The sequence below is a fragment of the Triturus cristatus genome, chromosome 6 (genome assembly GCF_964204655.1).
Source record: "Triturus cristatus chromosome 6, aTriCri1.1, whole genome shotgun sequence".
In the NCBI taxonomy this organism is placed as follows: Eukaryota; Metazoa; Chordata; class Amphibia; order Caudata; family Salamandridae; genus Triturus; species Triturus cristatus.
In genome coordinates, this window is record NC_140589.1 from 99,252,477 (window position 1) to 99,268,439 (window position 15,963).

Genomic DNA, 15,963 nt, shown 5'->3' on the forward strand with positions numbered 1-15,963 from the left:
CAGAATCAGGGCCTACTCGCCTGGACTGAAAAATGGGATAAATGAACCATATAAAGCCGGTGGCCTTTCATACTTAGAAATAGAGTATCCGGCCCATTTATGGCGGATCTGAAAGAGGACATGTTGACGGTGGACGCACAAGTGTTTGGGTCTTCATAACTGGAACTGGAGGGAACATACATGTACTTGTGATTTATACATGAAACCGTTGGGGTCCAAGATAGGGGACATAACTGATCATAAAAATCCATATTTCCACAGAGGCGTGAAATTCTGCATACCAACTTTGCACAGAAGGTATGTTTGTGGTTGTTTGGGGATGGGTGGGAGGTCAAGAGCAGGGAAAAGCAGATCTCCTTCACTACTAGACTACTCTTCTATGCCTCCCTGCCGTTCACTCACTTTGTTTTTGTTTCATTCTCTCCTTCCACAACACTCCTTCTCACTCACTCGCTCTATCACTTGTATTTTTGCCCTTGATCTGCATTCTATAGTGGAAACATCTCTTGAATGAAGCATCTGAAAATGACGTGACATAAAATTTAAAACCTCCTTATTGGAAACCTAAAACATCACAAGACTTAATGTAACCCATTTCTTTCATAAAAAAGATTTTTAAAGTACCCCACAAAAGAAATATAAAACACCACGAGTGCTAGAAGAATATTACATTAACGTTAAAGATAGAATAGGGCAAATGCATTTGCAGTTGAAACTGAAGTTTGGTACTTATTCAGATATTATTTACATTGCCAATTTTTAGCTGAGATTCTAAAGGAACTGAGAGAGAAAATGGAATTCAAGTTTTGTCAGAAGTAGGATTCGAACCCACGCCTCCAGGAGAGACTGCGGCCTTAACGCAGCGACTTAGACCACTCGGCCATCCTGACCCCATGCTGCTTTTTCATCTAAAGGGTGAGAAAGATATTAGGAACCAAAAAATGCACAGAGCTTAGGCCAATAGTGGCTAGAGCAAGAAAAAAACTCACTGCACTCTTCCAAGAAGACAATCCTATAAGCCACTGCGAGGGAAATGATCATATTTCTCAAGAAAATAATTAGAGTAAACACAGGACTGTCAGAAGTGGGATTTGAAACCACGCCTCCAGAGGAGACTGCGACCTGAACGCAGCGCCTTAGACCACTCAGCTATCCTGACTTGCTTTCCCAGCATCTTCCAGAGGCCAGACAGCCATGCAGGTGAGGTACTGAAAAGGAATGCCCTCAATTTATTTATCCTATTATATGCACTTCCAACAGATCTTTGAACAATCTGTACAGAGCAGGACCTATGGAGAACTCTTTAGAACTTTGAGGCGAACAAAGAGAAAGTGCTATTCACCAGCCACTTGAACGGCTCAAAGCTGCTTTGAAATTGAGACAATAGCCACCTCTTGGCTGGCTAAAGCAATTTCAACAAGGGATCTCAAAGTCACAACATAGGGTGGAGTATGTAAATTTAAGCAGCCCCTGATCAAAGCCCTGAGGAAATTGCTGTAAGTGTGCTGGAGTCCAGTTGTCTACCAGATGCATGGCATTCTTCCAAATTTGCAGGGCCCGTCTGGCCAGGGCATACAAGAGCATGACTCTTCCAGATGACCTCTTACATGGGTCCTATGCTCATTTGGTAAGGATTGCGCTTTGTCAGCAAGACGTTATAGAACCTAAATATATGAGAAACACCATCTCTCTTGACAAGAGGAGAACGGAATACCGTGCCAAGTGAAGACCAACAGATGCAACTTCCATCAGATGTTAACCTGATAAAGGAGATTAAATCTCCAAAAGGCATGTCAGAAGTGGGATTCGAACCCACGCCTCCAAAGGAGACTGTGGCCTAAACACAGCACCTTAGACCTCTCGGCCATCCTGACAGTATAGGCTTTTAAGAAATGAATAAAAGTTACTCAGAAACGTCTACCTCCATGCAAGCCTGAAATAATTTAAACCTTCAAACACAAGGTGCAACTTTATGCACCGGACAATAAACACAGAAGAACACATACGAAAGCACTTTATTTCACAGGTATACAGTTTTCATGCTTTTAGAACACCACATACCTCTCACCAGCTATTTAGGGTCCTGTATCCGACTCACAACATTTCCTTGCCTGCGACCTCTCTCTCTACACAAACAACTACAGCACAGGAAGTAGGAAGGCAATAGGTGGGGCAGTTTATGCAAATTTATGCTGCCAATGTGCCTTGCAGATTCATGCAGGATTTCTAGATCCTTGCTGGATACAAGAGAGTAGGCCTTGTTCCAGATAAACTATCCCTAGCAGGGAAAGTCTGAGCACAGGCACTCTTTTGCTCTTTAGCCCCTGGCCTGGGACTCACCCTCACTTGCTGAGGCGTGAAATTCTGCATACCAACTTTGCACAGAAGGTATGTTTGTGGTTGTTTGGGGATGGGTGGAAGGTCAAGAGCAGGGAAAAGCAGGTCTCCTTCACTACTAGACTCCTCTTCTATGCCTCCCTGCCATTCACTCACTCTGTCTTTGTTTCATTCTCTCCTTCCACAACACTCCTTCTCACTCACTCGCTCTATCACTTGTATTTTTGCCCTTGCTCTGCATTCTATAGTGGAAACATCTCTTGAATGAAGCATCTGAAAATGACGTGACATAAAATTTAAAACCTCCTTATTGGAAACCTAAAACATCACAAGACTTAATGTAACCCATTTCTTTCATAAAAAAGATTTTTAAAGTACCCCACAAAAGAAATATAAAACACCACGAGTGCTAGAAGAATATTACATTAACGTTAAAGATAGAATAGGGCAAATGCATTTGCAGTTGAAACTGAAGTTTGGTACTTATTCAGATATTATTTACATTGCCAATTTTTAGCTGAGATTCTAAAGGAACTGAGAGAGAAAATGGAATTCAAGTTTTGTCAGAAGTGGGATTCGAACCCACGCCTCCAGGAGAGACTGTGGCCTTAACGCAGCGCCTTAGACCACTCAGCCATCCTGACCCTTATGCTACTTTTTCATCTAAAGGGTGAGAAAGATATTAGGAACCAAAAAATGCACAGAGCTTAGGCCAATAGTGGCTAGAGCAAGAAAAAAACTCACTGCACTCTTCCAAGAAGACAATCCTATAAGCCACTGCGAGGGAAATGATCATATTTCTCAAGAAAAAAATTAGAGTAAACACAGGACTGTCAGAAGTGGGATTTGAACCCACGCCTCCAGAGGAGACTGCGACCTGAACGCAGCGCCTTAGACCACTCGGCCATCCTGACTTGCTTTCCCAGCATCTTCCAGAGGCCAGACAGCCATGCAGGTGAGGTACTGAAAAGGAATGCCCTCAATTTATTTATCCTAGCATATGCACTTCCAACAGATCTTTGAACAATCTGTACAGAGCAGGACCTATGGAGAACTCTTTAGAACTTTGAGGCGAACAAAGAGAAAGTGCTATTCACCAGCCACTTGAACGGCTCAAAGCTGCTTTGAAATTGAGACAATAGCCACCTCTTGGCTGGCTAAAGCAATTTCAACAAGGGATCTCAAAGTCACAACATAGGGTGGAGTATGCAAATTTAAGCAGCCCCTGATCAAAGCCCTGAGGAAATTGCTGTAAGTGTGCTGGAGTCCAGTTGTCTACCAGATGAATGGCATTCTTCCAAATTTGCAGGGCCCGTCTGGCCAGGGCATACAAGAGCATGACTCTTCCAGATGACCTCTTACATGGGTCCTATGCTCATTTGGTAAGGATTGCGCTTTGTCAGCAAGACGTTATAGAACCTAAATATATGAGAAACCCCATCTCTCTTGACAAGAGGAGAACGGAATAACGTGCCAAGTGAAGACCAACAGATGCAACTTCCATCAGATGTTAACCTGATAAAGGAGATTAAATCTCCAAAAGGCATGTCAGAAGTGGGATTCGAACCCACGCCTCCAAAGGAGACTGTGGCCTAAACACAGCACCTTAGACCTCTCGGCCATCCTGACAGTATAGGCTTTTAAGAAATGAATAAAAGTTACTCAGAAACGTCTACCTCCATGCAAGCCTGAAATAATTTAAACCTTCAAACACAAGGTGCAACTTTATGCACAGGACAATAAACACAGAAGAACACATACGAAAGCACTTTATTTCACAGGTACACAGTTTTCATGCTTTTAGAACACCACATACCTCTCACCAGCTATTTAGGGTCCTGTATCCGACTCACAACATTTCCTTGCCTGCGACCTCTCTCTCTACACAAACAACTACAGCACAGGAAGTAGGAAGGCAATAGGTGGGGCAGTTTATGCAAATTTATGCTGCCAATGTGCCTTGCAGATTCATGCAGGATTTCTAGATCCTTGCTGGATACAAGAGAGTAGGCCTTGTTCCAGATAAACTATCCCTAGCAGGGAAAGTCTGAGCACAGGCACTCTTTTGCTCTTTAGCCCCTGGCCTGGGACTCACCCTCACTTGCTGAGGCGTGAAATTCTGCATACCAACTATGCACAGAAGGTATGTTTGTGGTTGTTTGGGGATGGGTGGGAGGTCAAGAGCAGGGAAAAGCAGGTCTCCTTCACTACTAGACTACTCTTCTATGCCTCCCTGCTGTTCACTCACTCTGTCTTTGTTTCATTCTCTCCTTCCACAACACTCCTTCTCACTCACTTGCTCTATCACTTGTATTTTTGCCCTTGCTCTGCATTCTATAGTGGAAACATCTCTTGAATGAAGCATCTGAAAATGACGTGACATAAAATTTAAAACCTCCTTATTGGAAACCTAAAACATCACAAGACTTAATGTAACCCATTTCTTTCATAAAAAAGATTTTTAAAGTACCCCACAAAAGAAATATAAAACACCACGAGTGCTAGAAGAATATTACATTAACGTTAAAGATAGAATAGGGCAAATGCATTTGCAGTTGAAACTGAAGTTTGGTACTTATTCAGATATTATTTACATTGCCAATTTTTAGCTGAGATTCTGAAGGAACTGAGAGAGAAAATGGAATTCAAGTTTTGTCAGAAGTGGGATTTGAACCCACGCCTCCAGGAGAGACTGCGGCCTTAACGCAGCGCCTTAGACCACTCGGCCATCCTGACCCCATGCTGCTTTTTCATCTAAAGGGTGAGAAAGATATTAGGAACCAAAAAATGCACAGAGCTTAGGCCAATAGTGGCTAGAGCAAGAAAAAAACTCACTGCACTCTTCCAAGAAGACAATCCTATAAGCCACTGCGAGGGAAATGATCATATTTCTCAAGAAAAAAATTAGAGAAAAAACACAGGACTGTCAGAAGTGGGATTTGAACCCACGCCTCCAGAGGAGACTGCGATCTGAACGCAGCACCTTAGACCACTCGGCCATCCTGACTTGCTTTCCCAGCATCTTCCAGAGGCCAGACAGCCATGCAGGTGAGGTACTGAAAAGGAATGCCCTCAATTTATTTATCCTATTATATGCACTTCCAACAGATCTTTCAACAATCTGTACAGAGCAGGACCTATGGAGAACTCTTTAGAACTTTGAGGCGAACAAAGAGAAAGTGCTATTCACCAGCCACTTGAACGGCTCAAAGCTGCTTTGAAATTGAGACAATAGCCACCTCTTGGCTGGCTAAAGCAATTTCAACAAGGGATCTCAAAGTCACAACATAGGGTGGAGTATGCAAATTTAAGCAGCCCCTGATCAAAGCCCTGAGGAAATTGCTGTAAGTGTGCTGGAGTCCAGTTGTCTACCAGATGAATGGCATTCTTCCAAATTTACAGGGCCCGTCTGGCCAGGGCAGACAAGAGCATGACTCTTCCAGATGACCTCTTACATGGGTCCTATGCTCATTTGGTAAGGATTGCGCTTTGTCAGCAAGACGTTATAGAACCTAAATATATGAGAAACCCCATCTCTCTTGACAAGAGGAGAACGGAATAACGTGCCAAGTGAAGACCAACAGATGCAACTTCCATCAGATGTTAACCTGATAAAGGAGATTAAATCTCCAAAAGGAATGTCAGAAGTGGGATGCGAACCCACGCCTCCAAAGGAGACTGTGGCCTAAACACAGCGCCTTAGACCTCTCGGCCATCCTGACAGTATAGGCTTTTAAGAAATGAATAAAAGTTACTCAGAAACGTCCACCTCCATGCAAGCCTGAAATAATTTAAACCTTCAAACACAAGGTGCAACTTTATGCACAGGACAATAAACACAGAAGAACACATACGAAAGCACTTTATTTCACAGGTATACAGTTTTCATGCTTTTAGAACACTACATACCTCTCACCAGCTATTTAGGGTCCTGTATCCGACTCACAACATTTCCTTGCCTGCGACCTCTCTCTCTAGACAAACAACTACAGCACAGGAAGTAGGAAGGCAATAGGTGGGGCAGTTTATGCAAATTTATGCTGCCAATGTGCCTTGCAGATTCATGCAGGATTTCTAGATCCTTGCTGGATACAAGAGAGTAGGCCTTGTTCCAGATAAACTATCCCTAGCAGGGAAAGTCTGAGCACAGGCACTCTTTTGCTCTTTAGCCCCTGGCCTGGGACTCACCCTCACTTGCTGAGGCGTGAAATTCTGCATACCAACTTTGCACAGAAGGTATGTTTGTGGTTGTTTGGGGATGGGTGGGAGGTCAAGAGCAGGGAAAAGCAGGTCTCCTTCACTACTAGACTACTCTTCTATGCCTCCCTGCCGTTCACTCACTCTGTCTTTGTTTCATTCTCTCCTTCCACAACACTCCTTCTCACTCACTCGCTCTATCACTTGTATTTTTGCCCTTGCTCTGCTTTCTATAGTGGAAACATCTCTTGAATGAAGCATCTGAAAATGACGTGACATAAAATTTAAATCCTCCTTATTGGAAACCTAAAACATCACAAGACTTAATGTAACCCATTTCTTTCATAAAAAAGATTTTTAAAGTACCCCACAAAACAAATATAAAACACCACGAGTGCTAGAAGAATATTACATTAACGTTAAAGATAGAATAGGGCAAATGCATTTGCAGTTGAAACTGAAGTTTGGTACTTATTCAGATATTATTTACATTGCCAATTTTTAGCTGAGATTCTAAAGGAACTGAGAGAGAAAATGGAATTCAAGTTTTGTCAGAAGTGGGATTCGAACCCACGCCTCCAGGAGAGACTGCGGCCTTAACGCAGCGCCTTAGACCACTCGGCCATCCTGACCCCATGCTGCTTTTTCATCTAAAGGGTGAGAAAGATATTAGGAACCAAAAAATGCACAGAGCTTAGGCCAATAGTGGCTAGAGCAAGAAAAAAACTCACTGCACTCTTCCAAGAAGACAATCCTATAAGCCACTGCGAGGGAAATGATCATATTTCTCAAGAAAAAAATTAGAGTAAACACAGGACTGTCAGAAGTGGGATTTGAACCCACGCCTCCAGAGGAGACTGCGACCTGAACGCAGCGCCTTAGACCACTCGGCCATCCTGACTTGCTTTCCCAGCAGCTTCCAGAGGCCAGACAGCCATGCAGGTGAGGTACTGAAAAGGAATGCCCTCAATTTATTTATCCTATTATATGCACTTCCAACAGATCTTTCAACAATCTGTACAGAGCAGGACCTATGGAGAACTCTTTAGAACTTTGAGGCGAACAAAGAGAAAGTGCTATTCACCAGCCACTTGAACGGCTGAAATCTGCTTTGAAATTGAGACAATAGCCACCTCTTGGCTGGCTAAAGCAATTTCAACAAGGGATCTCAAAGTCACAACATAGGGTGGAGTATGCAAATTTAAGCAGCCCCTGATCAAAGCCCTGAGGAAATTGCTGTAAGTGTGCTGGAGTCCAGTTGTCTACCAGATGAATGGCATTCTTCCAAATTTGCAGGGCCCGTCTGGCCAGGGCATACAAGAGCATGACTCTTCCAGATGACCTCTTACATGGGTCCTATGCTCATTTGGTAAGGATTGCGCTTTGTCAGCAAGACGTTATAGAACCTAAATATATGAGAAACCCCATCTCTCTTGACAAGAGGAGAACGGAATAACGTGCCAAGTGAAGACCAACAGATGCAACTTCCATCAGATGTTAACCTGATAAAGGAGATTAAATCTCCAAAAGGCATGTCAGAAGTGGGATTCGAACCCACGCCTCCAAAGGAGACTGTGGCCTAAACACAGCACCTTAGACCTCTCGGCCATCCTGACAGTATAGGCTTTTAAGAAATGAATAAAAGTTACTCAGAAACGTCTACCTCCATGCAAGCCTGAAATAATTTAAACCTTCAAACACAAGGTGCAACTTTATGCACAGGACAATAAACACAGAAGAACACATACGAAAGCACTTTATTTCACAGGTACACAGTTTTCATGCTTTTAGAACTCCACATACCTCTCACCAGCTATTTAGGGTCCTGTATCCGACTCACAACATTTCCTTGCCTGCGACCTCTCTCTCTACACAAACAACTACAGCACAGGAAGTAGGAAGGCAATAGGTGGGGCAGTTTATGCAAATTTATGCTGCCAATGTGCCTTGCAGATTCATGCAGGATTTCTAGATCCTTGCTGGATACAAGAGAGTAGGCCTTGTTCCAGATAAACTATCCCTAGCAGGGAAAGTCTGAGCACAGGCACTCTTTTGCTCTTTAGCCCCTGGCCTGGGACTCACCCTCACTTGTTGAGGCGTGAAATTCTGCATACCAACTTTGCACAGAAGGTATGTTTGTGGTTGTTTGGGGATGGGTGGGAGGTCAAGAGCAGGGAAAAGCAGGTCTCCTTCACTACTAGACTACTCTTCTATGCCTCCCTGCTGTTCACTCACTCTGTCTTTGTTTCATTCTCTCCTTCCACAACACTCCTTCTCACTCACTTGCTCTATCACTTGTATTTTTGCCCTTGCTCTGCATTCTATAGTGGAAACATCTCTTGAATGAAGCATCTGAAAATGACGTGACATAAAATTTAAAACCTCCTTATTGGAAACCTAAAACATCACAAGACTTAATGTAACCCATTTCTTTCATAAAAAAGATTTTTAAAGTACCCCACAAAAGAAATATAAAACACCACGAGTGCTAGAAGAATATTACATTAACGTTAAAGATAGAATAGGGCAAATGCATTTGCAGTTGAAACTGAAGTTTGGTACTTATTCAGATATTATTTACATTGCCAATTTTTAGCTGAGATTCTGAAGGAACTGAGAGAGAAAATGGAATTCAAGTTTTGTCAGAAGTGGGATTCGAACCCACGCCTCCAGGAGAGACTGCGGCCTTAACGCAGCACCTTAGACCACTCGGCCATCCTGACCCCATGCTGCTTTTTCATCTAAAGGGTGAAAAAGATATTAGGAACCAAAAAATGCACAGAGCTTAGGCCAATAGTGGCTAGAGCAAGAAAAAAACTCACTGCACTCTTCCAAGAAGACAATCCTATAAGCCACTGCGAGGGAAATGATCATATTCCTCAAGAAAAAAATTAAAGTAAACACAGGACTGTCAGAAGTGGGATTTGAACCCACGCCTCCAGAGGAGACTGCGACCTGAACGCAGCGCCTTAGACCACTCGGCCATCCTGACTTGCTTTCCCAGCATCTTCCAGAGGCCAGACAGCCATGCAGGTGAGGTACTGAAAAGGAATGCCCTCAATTTATTTATCCTATTATATGCACTTCCAACAGATCTTTGAACAATCTGTACAGAGCAGGACCTATGGAGAACTCTTTAGAACTTTGAGGCGAACAAAGAGAAAGTGCTATTCACCAGCCACTTGAACGGCTCAAAGCTGCTTTGAAATTGAGACAATAGCCACCTCTTGGCTGGCTAAAGCAATTTCAACAAGGGATCTCAAAGTCACAACATAGGGTGGAGTATGCAAATTTAAGCAGCCCCTGATCAAAGCCCTGAGGAAATTGCTGTAAGTGTGCTGGAGTCCAGTTGTCTACCAGATGAATGGCATTCTTCCAAATTTGCTGGGCCCGTCTGGCCAGGGCATACAAGAGCATGACTCTTCCAGATGACCTCTTACATGGGTCCTATGCTCATTTGGTAAGGATTGCGCTTTGTCAGCAAGACGTTATAGAACCTAAATATATGAGAAACCCCATCTCTCTTGACAAGAGGAGAACGGAATAACGTGCCAAGTGAAGACCAACAGATGCAACTTCCATCAGATGTTAACCTGATAAAGGAGATTAAATCTCCAAAAGGCATGTCAGAAGTGGGATTCGAACCCACGCCTCCAAAGGAGACTGTGGCCTAAACACAGCACCTTAGACCTCTCGGCCATCCTGACAGTATATGCTTTTAAGAAATGAATAAAAGTTACTCAGAAACGTCTACCTCAATGCATGCCTGAAATAATTTAAACCTTCAAACACAAGGTGCAACTTTATGCACAGGACAAGAAACACAGAAGAACACATACGAAAGCACTTTATTTCACAGGTATACAGTTTTCATGCTTTTAGAACACCACATACCTCTCACCAGCTATTTAGGGTCCTGTATCCGACTCACAACATTTCCTTGCCTGCGACCTCTCTCTCTACACAAACAACTACAGCACAGGAAGTAGGAAGGCAATAGGTGGGGCAGTTTATGCAAATTTATGCTGCCAATGTGCCTTGCAGATTCATGCAGGATTTCTAGATCCTTGCTGGATACAAGAGAGTAGGCCTTGTTCCAGATAAACTATCCCTAGCAGGGAAAGTCTGAGCACAGGCACTCTTTTGCTCTTTAGCCCCTGGCCTGGGACTCACCCTCACTTGCTGAGGCGTGAAATTCTGCATACCAACTTTGCACAGAAGGTATGTTTGTGGTTGTTTGGGGATGGGTGGGAGGTCAAGAGCAGGGAAAAGCAGGTCTCCTTCACTACTAGACTACTCTTCTATGCCTCCCTGCCGTTCACTCACTCTGTCTTTGTTTCATTCTCTCCTTCCACAACACTCCTTCTCACTCACTCGCTCTATCACTTGTATTTTTGCCCTTGCTCTGCATTCTATAGTGGAAACATCTCTTGAATGAAGCATCTGAAAATGACGTGACATAAAATTTAAAACCTCCTTATTGGAAACCTAAAACATCACAAGACTTAATGTAACCCATTTCTTTCATAAAAAAGATTTTTAAAGTACCCCACAAAACAAATATAAAACACCACGAGTGCTAGAAGAATATTACATTTACGTTAAAGATAGAATAGGGCAAATGCATTTGCAGTTGAAACTGAAGTTTGGTACTTATTCAGATATTATATACATTGCCAATTTTTAGCTGAGATTCTAAAGGAACTGAGGAGAAAATGGAATTCAAGTTTTGTCAGAAGTGGGATTCGAACCCACGCCTCCAGGAGAGACTGCGGCCTTAACGCAGCGCCTTAGACCACTCAGCCATCCTGACCCCATGCTACTTTTTCATCTAAAGGGTGAGAAAGATATTAGGAACCAAAAAATGCACAGAGCTTAGGCCAATAGTGGCTAGAGCAAGAAAAAAACTCACTGCACTCTTCCAAGAAGACAATCCTATAAGCCACTGCGAGGGAAATGATCATATTTCTCAAGAAAAAAATTAGAGTAAACACAGGACTGTCAGAAGTGGGATTTGAACCCACGCCTCCAGAGGAGACTGCGACCTGAACGCAGCGCCTTAGACCACTCGGCCATCCTGACTTGCTTTCCCAGCATCTTCCAGAGGCCAGACAGCCATGCAGGTGAGGTACTGAAAAGGAATGCCCTCAATTTATTTATCCTATTATATGCACTTCCAACAGATCTTTGAACAATCTGTACAGAGCAGGACCTATGGAGAACTCTTTAGAACTTTGAGGCGAACAAAGAGAAAGTGCTATTCACCAGCCACTTGAACGGCTCAAAGCTGCTTTGAAATTGAGACAATAGCCACCTCTTGGCTGGCTAAAGCAATTTCAACAAGGGATCTCAAAGTCACAACATAGGGTGGAGTATGCAAATTTAAGCAGCCCCTGATCAAAGCCCTGAGGAAATTGCTGTAAGTGTGCTGGAGTCCAGTTGTCTACCAGATGAATGGCATTCTTCCAAATTTGCAGGGCCCGTCTGGCCAGGGCATACAAGAGCATGACTCTTCCAGATGACCTCTTACATGGGTCCTATGCTCATTTGGTAAGGATTGCGCTTTGTCAGCAAGACGTTATAGAACCTAAATATATGAGAAACCCCATCTCTCTTGACAAGAGGAGAACGGAATAACGTGCCAAGTGAAGACCAACAGATGCAACTTCCATCAGATGTTAACCTGATAAAGAAGATTAAATCTCCAAAAGGCATGTCAGAAGTGGGATTCGAACCCACACCTCCAAAGGAGACTGTGGCCTAAACACAGCGCCTTAGACCCCTCGGCCATCCTGACAGTATAGGCTTTTAAGAAATGAATAAAAGTTACTCAGAAACGTCTACCTCCATGCAAGCCTGAAATAATTTAAACCTTCAAACACAAGGTGCAACTTTATGCACAGGACAATAAACACAGAAGAACACATACGAAAGCACTTTATTTCACAGGTATACAGTTTTCATGCTTTTAGAACACCACATACCTCTCACCAGCTATTTAGGGTCCTGTATCCGACTCACAACATTTCCTTGCCTGCGACCTCTCTCTCTACACAAACAACTACAGCACAGGAAGTAGGAAGGCAATAGGTGGGGCAGTTTATGCAAATTTATGCTGCCAATGTGCCTTGCAGATTCATGCAGGATTTCTAGATCCTTGCTGGATACAAGAGAGTAGGCCTTGTTCCAGATAAACTATCCCTAGCAGGGAAAGTCTGAGCACAGGCACTCTTTTGCTCTTTAGCCCCTGGCCTGGGACTCACCCTCACTTGCTGAGGCGTGAAATTCTGCATACCAACTTTGCACAGAAGGTATGTTTGTGGTTGTTTGGGGATGGGTGGGAGGTCAAGAGCAGGGAAAAGCAGGTCTCCTTCACTACTAGACTACTCTTCTATGCCTCTCTCCCGTTCACTCACTCTGTCTTTGTTTCATTCTCTCCTTCCACAACACTCCTTCTCACTCACTCGCTCTATCACTTGTATTTTTGCCCTTGCTCTGCATTCTATAGTGGAAACATCTCTTGAATGAAGCATCTGAAAATGACGTGACATAAAATTTAAAACCTCCTTATCGGAAACCTAAAACATCACAAGACTTAATGTAACCCATTTCTTTCATAAAAAAGATTTTTAAAGTACCCCACAAAACAAATATAAAACACCACGAGTGCTAGAAGAATATTACATTAACGTTAAAGATAGAATAGGGCAAATGCATTTGCAGTTGAAACTGAAGATTGGTACTTATTCAGATATTATTTACATTGCCAATTTTTAGCTGAGATTCTTAAGGAACTGAGAGAGAAAATGGAATTCAAGTTTTGTCAGAAGTGGGATTCGAACCCACGCCTCCAGGAGAGACTGCAGACTTAACGCAGCGCCTTAGACCACTCGGCCATACTGACCCCATGCTGCTTTATCATCTAAAGGGTGAGAAAGATATTAGGAACCAAAAAATGCACAGAGCTGAGGGCAATAGTGGCTAGAGCAAGAAAAAAAGTCACTGCACTCTTCCAAGAAGACAATCCTATAAGCCACTGCGAGGGAAATGATCATATTTCTCAAGAAAATAATTAGAGTAAACACAGGACTGTCAGAAGTGGGATTTGAACCCACGCCTCCAGAGGAGACTGCGACCTGAACGCAGCGCCTTAGACCACTCGGCCATCCTGACTTGCTTTCCCAGCATCTTCCAGAGGCCAGACAGCCATGCAGGTGAGGTACTGAAAAGGAATGCCCTCAATTTATTTATCCTATTATATGCACTTCCAACAGATCTTTGAACAATCTGTACAGAGCAGGACCTATGGAGAACTCTTTAGAACTTTGAGGCGAACAAAGAGAAAGTGCTATTCACCAGCCACTTGAACGGCTCAAAGCTGCTTTGAAATTGAGACAATAGCCACCTCTTGGCTGGCTAAAGCAATTTCAACAAGGGATCTCAAAGTCACAACATAGGGTGGAGTATGCAAATTTAAGCAGCCCCTGATCAAAGCCCTAAGGAAATTGCTGTAAGTGTGCTGGAGTCCAGTTGTCTACCAGATGCATGGCATTCTTCCAAATTTGCAGGGCCCGTCTGGCCAGGGCATACAAGAGCATGACTCTTCCAGATGACCTCTTACATGGGTCCTATGCTCATTTGGTAAGGATTGCGCTTTGTCAGCAAGACGTTATAGAACCTAAATATATGAGAAACCCCATCTCTCTTGACAAGAGGAGAACGGAATAACGTGCCAGGTGAAGACCAACAGATGCAACTTCCATCAGATGTTAACCTGATAAAGGAGATTAAATCTCCAAAAGGAAAGTCAGAAGTGGAATTCGAACCCACGCCTCCAAAGGAGACTGTGGCCTAAACACAGCACCTTAGACCTCTCGGCCATCCTGACAGTATAGGCTTTTAAGAAATGAATAAAAGTTACTCAGAAACGTCTACCTCCATGCAAGCCTGAAATAATTTAAACATTCAAACACAAGGTATGCACAGGACAATAAACACAGAAGAACACATACGAAAGCACTTTATTTCACAGGTATACAGTTTTCATGCTTTTAGAACACCACATACCTCTCACCAGCTATTTAGGGTCCTGTATCCGACTCACAACATTTCCTTGCCTGCGACCTCTCTCTCTACACAAACAACTACAGCACAGGAAGTAGGAAGGCAATAGGTGGGGCAGTTTATGCAAATTTATGCTGCCAATGTGCCTTGCAGATTCATGCAGGATTTCTAGATCCTTGCTGGATACAAGAGAGTAGGCCTTGTTCCAGATAAACTATCCCTAGCAGGGAAAGTCTGAGCACAGGCACTCTTTTGCTCTTTAGCCCCTGGCCTGGGACTCACCCTCACTTGCTGAGGCGTGAAATTCTGCATACCAACTTTGCACAGAAGGTATGTTTGTGGTTGTTTGGGGATGGGTGGGAGGTCAAGAGCAGGGAAAAGCAGGTCTCCTTCACTACTAGACTCCTCTTCTATGCCTCCCTGCCGTTCACTCACTCTGTCTTTGTTTCATTCTCTCCTTCCACAACACTCCTTCTCACTCACTCGCTCGCTCTATCACTTGTATTTTTGCCCTTGCTCTGCATTCTATAGTGGAAACATCTCTTGAATGAAGCATCTGAAAATGACGTGACATAAAATTTAAAACCTCCTTATTGGAAACCTAAAACATCACAAGACTTAATGTAACCCATTTCTTTCATAAAAAAGATTTTTAAAGTACCCCACAAAACAAATATAAAACACCACGAGTGCTAGAAGAATATTACATTAACGTTAAAGATAGAATAGGGCAAATGCATTTGCAGTTGAAACTGAAGTTTGGTACTTATTCAGATATTATTTACATTGCCAATTTTTAGCTGAGATTCTAAAGGAACTGAGAGAGAAAATGGAATTCAAGTTTTGTCAGAAGTGGGATTCGAACCCACGCCTCCAGGAGAGACTGCAGCCTTAACGCAGCGCCTTAGACCACTCGGCCATCCTGACCCCATGCTGCTTTTTCATCTAAAGGGTGAGAAAGATATTAGGAACCAAAAAATGCACAGAGATGAGGGCAATAGTGGCTAGAGCAAGAAAAAAACTCACTGCACTCTTCCAAGAAGACAATCCTATAAGCCACTGCGAGGGGAATGATCATATTTCTCAAGAAAATAATTAGAGTAAACACAGGACTGTCAGAAGTGGGATTTGAACCCACGCCTCCAGAGGAGACTGCGACCTGAACGCAGCGCCTTAGACCACTCGGCCATCCTGACTTGCTTTCCCAGCATCTTCCAGAGGCCAGACAGCCATGCAGGTGAGGTACTGAAAAGGAATGCCCTCAATTTATTTATCCTATTATATGCACTTCCAACAGATCTTTGAACAATCTGTACAGAGCAGGACCTATGGAGAACTCTTTAGAACTTTGAGGCGAACAAAGAG

General features: G+C 43.3%; 17 non-coding genes across 17 annotated transcripts; all 17 read right to left on the reverse strand.

Annotated features, from left to right (window-relative positions):
• Positions 1–1,791: 1,791 nt before the first annotated feature.
• TRNAL-UAG (transfer RNA leucine (anticodon UAG)) lies at positions 1,792–1,874 on the reverse strand. The gene has a single exon. It is a non-coding gene; the product is annotated as a tRNA-Leu (tRNA).
• Positions 1,875–3,168: 1,294 nt separating this feature from the next.
• TRNAL-CAG (transfer RNA leucine (anticodon CAG)) lies at positions 3,169–3,251 on the reverse strand. Its single transcript has one exon. It is a non-coding gene; the product is annotated as a tRNA-Leu (tRNA).
• A 632-nt stretch (positions 3,252–3,883) lies between these two features.
• TRNAL-UAG (transfer RNA leucine (anticodon UAG)) lies at positions 3,884–3,966 on the reverse strand. The gene has a single exon. It is a non-coding gene; the product is annotated as a tRNA-Leu (tRNA).
• Positions 3,967–4,990: 1,024 nt separating this feature from the next.
• TRNAL-AAG (transfer RNA leucine (anticodon AAG)) lies at positions 4,991–5,073 on the reverse strand. Its single transcript has one exon. It is a non-coding gene; the product is annotated as a tRNA-Leu (tRNA).
• A 188-nt stretch (positions 5,074–5,261) lies between these two features.
• On the reverse strand, positions 5,262–5,344 carry TRNAL-CAG (transfer RNA leucine (anticodon CAG)). Its single transcript has one exon. It is a non-coding gene; the product is annotated as a tRNA-Leu (tRNA).
• A 1,739-nt stretch (positions 5,345–7,083) lies between these two features.
• TRNAL-AAG (transfer RNA leucine (anticodon AAG)) lies at positions 7,084–7,166 on the reverse strand. The gene has a single exon. It is a non-coding gene; the product is annotated as a tRNA-Leu (tRNA).
• Positions 7,167–7,352: 186 nt separating this feature from the next.
• On the reverse strand, positions 7,353–7,435 carry TRNAL-CAG (transfer RNA leucine (anticodon CAG)). The gene has a single exon. It is a non-coding gene; the product is annotated as a tRNA-Leu (tRNA).
• Positions 7,436–8,067: 632 nt separating this feature from the next.
• Positions 8,068–8,150, reverse strand: TRNAL-UAG (transfer RNA leucine (anticodon UAG)). Its single transcript has one exon. It is a non-coding gene; the product is annotated as a tRNA-Leu (tRNA).
• Positions 8,151–9,174: 1,024 nt separating this feature from the next.
• Positions 9,175–9,257, reverse strand: TRNAL-AAG (transfer RNA leucine (anticodon AAG)). Its single transcript has one exon. It is a non-coding gene; the product is annotated as a tRNA-Leu (tRNA).
• A 186-nt stretch (positions 9,258–9,443) lies between these two features.
• Positions 9,444–9,526, reverse strand: TRNAL-CAG (transfer RNA leucine (anticodon CAG)). The gene has a single exon. It is a non-coding gene; the product is annotated as a tRNA-Leu (tRNA).
• Positions 9,527–10,158: 632 nt separating this feature from the next.
• Positions 10,159–10,241, reverse strand: TRNAL-UAG (transfer RNA leucine (anticodon UAG)). The gene has a single exon. It is a non-coding gene; the product is annotated as a tRNA-Leu (tRNA).
• A 1,023-nt stretch (positions 10,242–11,264) lies between these two features.
• Positions 11,265–11,347, reverse strand: TRNAL-AAG (transfer RNA leucine (anticodon AAG)). Its single transcript has one exon. It is a non-coding gene; the product is annotated as a tRNA-Leu (tRNA).
• Positions 11,348–11,533: 186 nt separating this feature from the next.
• Positions 11,534–11,616, reverse strand: TRNAL-CAG (transfer RNA leucine (anticodon CAG)). The gene has a single exon. It is a non-coding gene; the product is annotated as a tRNA-Leu (tRNA).
• A 632-nt stretch (positions 11,617–12,248) lies between these two features.
• On the reverse strand, positions 12,249–12,331 carry TRNAL-UAG (transfer RNA leucine (anticodon UAG)). The gene has a single exon. It is a non-coding gene; the product is annotated as a tRNA-Leu (tRNA).
• Positions 12,332–13,624: 1,293 nt separating this feature from the next.
• Positions 13,625–13,707, reverse strand: TRNAL-CAG (transfer RNA leucine (anticodon CAG)). The gene has a single exon. It is a non-coding gene; the product is annotated as a tRNA-Leu (tRNA).
• A 1,735-nt stretch (positions 13,708–15,442) lies between these two features.
• On the reverse strand, positions 15,443–15,525 carry TRNAL-AAG (transfer RNA leucine (anticodon AAG)). The gene has a single exon. It is a non-coding gene; the product is annotated as a tRNA-Leu (tRNA).
• Positions 15,526–15,711: 186 nt separating this feature from the next.
• Positions 15,712–15,794, reverse strand: TRNAL-CAG (transfer RNA leucine (anticodon CAG)). Its single transcript has one exon. It is a non-coding gene; the product is annotated as a tRNA-Leu (tRNA).
• Between the last annotated feature and the right edge of the window lie 169 nt (positions 15,795–15,963).